The 7,352-nt window shown below is 41.5% G+C and overlaps 1 non-coding gene across 1 annotated transcript; it reads left to right on the top strand.

Annotated features, from left to right (window-relative positions):
- The first annotated feature begins 2,254 nt into the window (after window positions 1–2,254).
- TRNAE-UUC lies at window positions 2,255–2,327 on the top strand. Its single transcript has one exon. It is a non-coding gene; the product is annotated as a tRNA-Glu (tRNA).
- Window positions 2,328–7,352: the final 5,025 nt, after the last annotated feature.

Raw genomic sequence — 7,352 nt, forward strand, 5'->3', positions numbered from 1 at the left:
ATGGAAAGCTTTATTGTAGACCATCAGGAGACCAGGGATGATCTGAAGCACAAAATAGGGCACCTTCTCCTTCCCTCAATTCAGCTGGCTCACCTCTTAACCCATTCACTTCCAAATAGTGACAGCAGTGGAATGGCTGAGGAGGCACGTCATTCAAGGTAGATCAGAGAGTGGTGAAATATCGGAGGAGCTCCAGGGACCAAGGTGGCTTGTCTAAGGACTTTGAGGAGCAAATCTAGAATTTCAGGTGATCCCAAGCTTCCAGAGTGACTCTCCTCTCTCCAAGACCCCTAGACCCAGAAATTCAACCTAGTGGGACCCAGGCTCTAGCCCCCTCCCCTGAGATGTGCTTGCCCAATCCCAGTTGTAGCCAGCTATCTAAAAACTTCAAGTAAGGAGTTTCTTGGCCCTCTTTCTCAGCCATACCTAATCCTGACCCCGAAATTGAACAATTAAATATTGACCTCAACCTAAACTTACTCCCAAACACTGATTCAGACCACGAACTCTACCTTCACATTAATCATAAGCTTAAAGTCAAAGCTATGGTTTTCCCAGTAGTCACCTATGGATGTGAGATTTGGACCATAAAGAAGGTTGAGCGCCAAAGAATTGATGCTTTTGAACTGTGGTGTTGGAGAAGACTCTTGAGCATCCCTTGGACTGCAAGGAGATCAAACCAGTCAATCCTAAAGAAATCAATCCTGACTAGTCATTGGAAGGACTGATGCCAAAGCTGAAGCTCCAGTGCTTTGGTTACCTGATGCTGGGTAACCAAAGAGCTGACTCATTAGAAAAGGCCCTGATGCTGGGAAAGATTGAGGGCAGGAGGAGAAGATGATGACAGAGGGCAAGATGGTTGGATGGCATCACTGTCTCAATGGACGTGAGTTTGAGCAAGCTTTAGGAGATGGTGAAGGACAGGGAAGCCTGGTGGACTAGAGTCCATGGGATCTCAAAGAGTCGGACACAACTGAGCAACTGAACAACAACAAAACCTAGTTTTAAACTTGACTATAAGCCCTAAAACTAACCATAAACTAGATCCTAAACATTACCTGATCATGACCCTGACTCTAACTAACCCTTAACCTAATCCTAAACTTGATTTTTACCCTAACCCTCTCCCTAATCATGAACCTGACCCTGACTGAAACCTAACCAGAACACTAACCCTTACTGAGAACCTGATGTAACTTTACATCTAACTCTAATCTTGACCCTGAAGTTAATACTAAACCCTAATTCTGACCCTGACAATGAGCTTGATTCATTCTGATAGTGATTCTGAAACTGACACTCACTCTAACTCTGACCATGAACCTGACACTAATCATGAAATTAACTGTTTCCCTGATCCTGTACCTTACCCTGATCCTAAACCTAGCCATAACGTTGATACTAACATTATCTCTAAACCTGATCCTATGCTTATTTTGTAAGAAAATATGTTATTCTGATATTGTTTTTACATATACTGTTAATAATAAAAAGATTGTCTCTAATTAGTCGTAAGAAGTTACTTTTAAGAAAAATGTATTATTTTAATGTTGTTTTCACTGACATTGTCCTCACAAATACTGCTAAGTTTCATCGAAGTTTACTCTAAATCACAGTAAGTAGCTACTTTGGAGAAGAATGTGTGATTCTGGGCACATTTTTACTTATACTACTTAGTAAGTATTAGTCGCTCAGTCGTGCCCAACTCTTTGCAACCCCATGAACTGCAGCCCACCAGGCTCCACTTTCCATGAGATTTTCCAGGCAAGGATACTGGAGTGGATTGCCATTTCCTTCTCCAGGGGATCTTCCCAACCCAGGATTTGAACCTGGGTCTCCTGCACTGCAGGCAGATTCTTTACTGACTGAGCTACAAGGGAAGCTCTTATACTACTTAGATTAATCTAAATTTACTCTAACTTTCAAGAATTGGTTTCCTTGGCAAAGAAAGTGAGATTCTGAGCTTGTTTTAAAACATACTGCTTCTTTTGGTCTAAGTTTGCCCTAGTTTGCACTGGGGATTTACTTCTAATAAGAATGTGTGATTCTAAGCTTGTTTTCATTTATATTGCTTAATTCCATTTAAGTTGCACTAAGTCACTACATGCATAATTTTTTTAGATTTATGTGTGATTCTGTGCTTATTTAAACATATACAGCTTAGTTTCATCTTCATTTAATCTATCCATAAAAATAGTACTTTTAAGAAAAATTTCTGATTCTGAATATGTTTTGAAATAAAGCTCTTGGGAGTTCCCTGGAGGTCCAGTGGTTAGGACTCTGCACTTTCACTGCTGAGGGCCCAGGTTCAATCCCTGGTCAGGGAACTAGATACGACAAGCCAGGTGGCATGGCCATAAGTAAATAATAAAATAAAATGAAGCCCTTAGTTTCACTTAGATTTACTTTAACTCACTGTAAAGAGTTTATTTACAGGAAATATGTGATTTTAAACTATTTACATATAAACTGCTAGTTTCATTAGATTTCATTCTAACTGGTATTGAGAAGTTACTTTGAACAAGAATGCAGATTCTGAGCTTTCTTTCTTTCTTTTCTTTTTTTAGAGGCTGATCTTCTTTAAAATATTTATTTATTTATTTGTTTGGCTGTGTTGAGTCTTGGTCGGGGCACATAGGGTCTTTGCTGGGGGCTCTTGGTTGCGGTTCCTGGGCTTCTCTCTAGTTGTGACAAGTAGGCTTTAGAGTGCAGCCTCAGTGGCTGTGGCACAAGGGTTTAGTTGCCCCACAGCATGTGGGATCTTAGTTCTCTAACCAGGGACTGAACTCAAGTCCCATGCATTGGAAGGAGGATTCTTAACCACTGGACCACCAGGGAAGTCCCTGAGCTTGTTTTCATGTAAGTACTTACTTTCACTTAGATATATTGAAACCCAATTAAGACTTTTTTGAAGGGCCCAAGTTATCTGAAAGTAAATTATTTGGTTTTGTCTAGATTTCTTCTAAGTCATATTGAGCAGTTATATCGGAGAATAATGTATGATTCTGGTTCCACTTCCATCAAATATAGACAGGGACCAGATTTGTACTCCCACACGAAACAATCAAAGGAACCTGACAGAATGAATGAAACAATAGGGGGCTTCTTTGACATGTACACACTGCTATATTCATTGCTTATTTATTTATTTATTTTTGGCTATGCTGGGCCACAGGACTGGAAAAGGTCAGTTTTCATTCCAATCCCCAAAAAGGGCAATGCCAAGGAATGTTCAAACTACTGCACAATTGCACTCATCTCACACACTAGCCAAGTAACGCTCAAAATTCTCCAGGCCAGGCTTCAAAAGGACGTGAACCATGAATTTCCAGATGTTCAAGCTGGATTTAGAAAAGGCAGAGGAACCAGAGATCAAATTGCCAACATCTGTTGGCTCATAGAAAAAGCAAGAGAATGCTAGAAAAACATCTACTTCTGTTTTATTGATTACATCAAAGCCTTTGACTGTGTGGGTCACAACAAACTGTGGAAAATTCTTCACGAGATGGGAATACCAGACCACCTGACCTGCCTCTTGAGAAATCTGAATGCAGGTCAAAAAGCAACAGTTAGAAAAAGACTGGGAAAAATGGACTGGTTCCAAATTGGGAAAGGAGTATCAAGGCTGTATACTGTCACCCTGCTTATTTAACTTATATGCAGGGTACATCATGCAAAATGCCAGGCTGGATGAAGCACAAGCTGGAATCAAGATTGCCAGGAGAAATATCAATAACCTCAGATATGCAGATGACACCACCCTTATGACAGAAAGCGAAGAAGAACTAAAGAGCCTCTTGATGAAAGTGAGAGAAGAGAGTGAAAAAGTTGGCTTAAAATTCAACAGTCAAAAAACTAAGATCATGGCATCTGGCCCCATCACTTCATGGCAAATAGATGGGGAAACAATGGAAACAGAGACTTTATTTTGGGGGGCTGCAAAATCAGTGCAGATGGTGACTGCAGCAATGAGATTAAAAGACACTTGCACCTTGGAAGAAAAGCTATGACCAACCTAGACAGCATATTAAAAAGCAGAGACATTATTTTGCCGACAAAAGTCCATCTAGTCAAAGATAATGTTTTTCCAGTAGTCATGTATGGATGTGAGAGTTGGACTATAAAGAAAGCTGAGGGCCAAAGAATTGATGCTTTTGAACTGTGGTGTTTGAGAAGACTCTTGAGAGTCCCTTGGACTGCAAGGAGATCCAACCAGTCCATCCTTAAGGAAATCAGTCCTGAATATTCACTGGAATGACTGATGCTGAAGGTGAAACTCCAATATTTTGGCCACCCGATGCCAAGGACTGACTCACTGGAAAAGACCCTGATGCTGGGAAAGATTGAAGGCAGGAGGAGAAGGGGACGACAGAGGATGAGATGGTTGTATGGCATCACCAGCTCGATGGACATGAGTTTGAGCAAACTCTGGGAGTTGGTGATGGACAGGGAAGCCTGGCATGCTGCAGTCCATGGGGTCGCAAAGAGTTAGACATGACTGAGCAACTGAACTGAACTGAACTGGGTCTTCATTGCTGCATGCAGGTTTTCTCTAGTTTCAGAGAGAGGGGGATATGCTCTAGTTGTGGTGCATGGGCTTCTCCACTGTGGTGGCTTCTTTCATTGCTGAGCACAGGCTCTAGGCACACAGGCTTCAGGAGCCACACACAGGGTCAGTAGTTGTGACTAGCTGGTTCTAGAGTGTGTGGACTTCAGTAATTGTGGCACAGAGGCTCATAAGTTGTGGCTCTCGAGTCCTAGAGCACAGGCTCAACAGTTGTGGTGCATGGGCTTAGTTGCTCCACAGCATGTGGAATCTTTCCAGACCAGGGATCGAATCCATGCCCCCTGAATTGGCAGGTGGATTCTTATCCACTGTGTCCCCAGGGAATTCCTGAAGCAGCAGGTTTTAAGCACTGAACAGCAAGCAACCAAGGACTGAGAGATGGGAAACAAATGAGGTGAGTACTTAGCATTCCCCCAGATTACCTTGAAAAAGTGTTCACGCCATGGCACAGGGTGGAGGAAGTGAGGCAGAGCCCAACTGACTACCTGAGTTTAGGATTTGGAGCTGAGTCTCCTGGGAGATTGAATCAACTAGAGATGAAAGAACAAAGTACCAAAGAGTGAAAAAAATGTACAGAAAATGTGACAGTTAATTTTTTATGTGTCCACTTGAGTAGGTCACAGTATCCAGAGGTGTGGTCAAACATTATCCTAGACTGTTTCCTATTGTTTTAGAATATTCCTGCTGGTTCTGTTTCTCTGGGTGAATGCTGACTAATACAGAGAACCCTGGAGAACTGAAGAGAATACCCCTGAGTATTCAGAAGAGTACTAATCAGTGCATGCATGTGAAAAGAACACCTGAGGCCACAGAAAGAACCATCTGAAATGATTAGACGGAACAGTGCCTGGGACTCACACAGGAACAAGAATAGGTCCTACTCCCACCAGTCATACTGGGAAAAACACCTAATTCATCAAACATTGGGTAAAGTCCTCAGAAAGGTCTTGCCTCAGAATAACTGTCTCAGGAGAATAATCAATCCTAGACTGAGCATTGGTTAGGCCCCCATCTAACAAATCCTAAGGGCAAGGCTAGAAAGGATAGAAATATTTCTAAGAAACTTAACTACATTCCAAAACAAAGTTCAAGAACATTTATAGTGATACAAAAGTATCCAGCACCCAACAAGATGAAACTCACAGTATCTGACATCCAATAAAAGCTTATCAGAAAAGGCAGGAAAATATAAAAACAATAATCAATCAAAACCAACCCAGATTTGACACAGATATTAAAATTAGCAGAGAAAGACATTAAAAGTTACTATAATGGTATTCTGCAAGTTCAAAAACTCAATGAGAGACATGGAAAATATAAAAATGACCCACTGGAGCTACATCTTTAAAGTAATGAATTGGGGAAAAAAAAAAAAAAAAGATAGTCTAGAATTCTAAACCTGGCAAAAAAAAAAAAAGCTTCAAAATTGAGGGTTAAATCTAGTTTTGAGAGCAAACAGGACTCAGTATTTGTAAGTCTCCCATGACCACAGAAGACAAAGAATTCTTTTTAAATGGGTGCACAACTACTACTGATGGCTACTCCCCCTGGTTCAGTACAGAGAAAAAGGCAAAAACACCCAGATTGTAGTTCCTCTCTGAAAGGGGATAGACTGCAAATCTAATGACCTGACTTTCCCACCTGCTGCCCAAAGATCAGTTCAGTTCAGTTCAGTCGCTCAGTCATGTCCAACTCTACAACCTCATGGACTGCAGCACATTAGACTTCCCTGTCCATCACCAACTCCTGGAGTTTGCTCAAACTCATGTCCATTGAGTTGGTGATGTCATCCAACCATGTCATCTTCTGTCATCCCCTTCTCCTCCTGCCTTCAATCTTTCCCAGCATCAGGGTCTTTTCCAATGAGTCAGTCCTTGGCATCAGGTGGCCAAAATATTGGAATTTCAGCTTCAGCATCAGTCCTTCCAGTGAATATTCAGGACTGATTTCCTTAAGGATGGACTGGTTGGATCTCCTTGCAGTCCAAGGGACTCTCAAGAGTCTTCTCCAACACCACAGTTCAAAAGCATCAATTCTTCGGTCCTCAGCTTTCTTTATAGTCCAACTCTCACATCCATACATGACCACTGGAAAAACCATAACTTTCACTAGATGGACCTTTGTTGGCAAAGTAATGTCTCTACTTTAATATGCTGTCTAGGTTGGTCATAGCTTTTCTTCCAAGGTGCAAGTGTCTTTTACTCTCATTGCTGCAGTCACCATCTGCACTGATTTTGCAGCCCCCCAAAAATAGTCTCTCACTGTTTCCATTGTTTCCGCATCTATTTGCCATGAAGTGATGGAACCAGATGCCATGATCTTAGTTTTCTGAATGTTGAGTTTTAAGCCAACTTTTTCACTCACCTCTCTCACTTCATCAAGAGGCTCTTTAGTTCTTTCTTGCTTTCTGTCATAAGGGTGGTATCATCTGCACATCTGAGGTTATTGATATTTCTCCTGGCAATCTTGATTCCAGCTTATGCTTCATCCAGCCCAGCATTTCGCATGATGAACTCTGCATATAAGTTAAATAAGCAGAGTGACAACATACAGCCTTGATACTCCTTTCCCAATTTGGAACCAGTCCATTTTCCCCATTCTTTTTCTAACTGTTGCTTTTTGACCTGCACACAAATTTCTCAGGAGGCAGGTAAGGAGGTCTGGGGTTCCTATCTCGTGAAGAATTTTCCACAGTTTGTTGTGATGCGCACAGTCAAAGGCTTTGGTGTAGTCAATAAAACAGAAGTAAATGCTTTTCAGGAACTCTCTTGCTTTTTCTATGAGC

Source organism: Cervus elaphus, chromosome X (genome assembly GCF_910594005.1).
Source record: "Cervus elaphus chromosome X, mCerEla1.1, whole genome shotgun sequence".
Taxonomy (NCBI): Eukaryota; Metazoa; Chordata; class Mammalia; order Artiodactyla; family Cervidae; genus Cervus; species Cervus elaphus.